Below are 338 nucleotides of genomic sequence, written 5' to 3' on the forward strand. Positions count from 1 at the left end.
AATTTTAATGAATTTAAGTCTCTTTTGACTGACAGTCATTTGTGATATGTGATGTGGCCTAGACCAAAGTCTCCAGTAGTGTTAATGCCTTCCTAAACATCAATAGAAATTTATCAACTCTTTCAGTTCAGTGGCTCAATTGTGGTCGACTCTGCAACCCCAGGGACTGCAGCACGCCAGGCCTCCCGGTCCATCACCAACTTCCGGAGTTTACTTAAACTCATGTCCATCAGGTCAATGATGCCATCCAACCAACCATCTCATCCTCTGTCTTCCCCTTCTCCTCCAGCCTTCCATCTTTCCCAGCATCAGGGTCTTTTCCAATGAGTCAGTTCTTC

The 338-nt window shown here is 45.3% G+C and overlaps 1 protein-coding gene across 1 annotated transcript in view; it reads right to left on the minus strand.

Annotated features, from left to right (window-relative positions):
- The window catches only part of LOC104994160 (sodium/hydrogen exchanger 7-like), a gene marked incomplete at its 5' end in the record, with an annotated part of 5,048 nt that overhangs the window by 1,429 nt on the left and 3,281 nt on the right, over positions 1-338 (minus strand). The window lies entirely within an intron of this gene.

The sequence above is a fragment of the Bison bison genome, unplaced genomic scaffold (assembly GCF_000754665.1).
Source record: "Bison bison bison isolate TAMUID 2011002044 unplaced genomic scaffold, Bison_UMD1.0 scf7180017849681, whole genome shotgun sequence".
Lineage (NCBI taxonomy): Eukaryota > Metazoa > Chordata > Mammalia > Artiodactyla > Bovidae > Bison > Bison bison.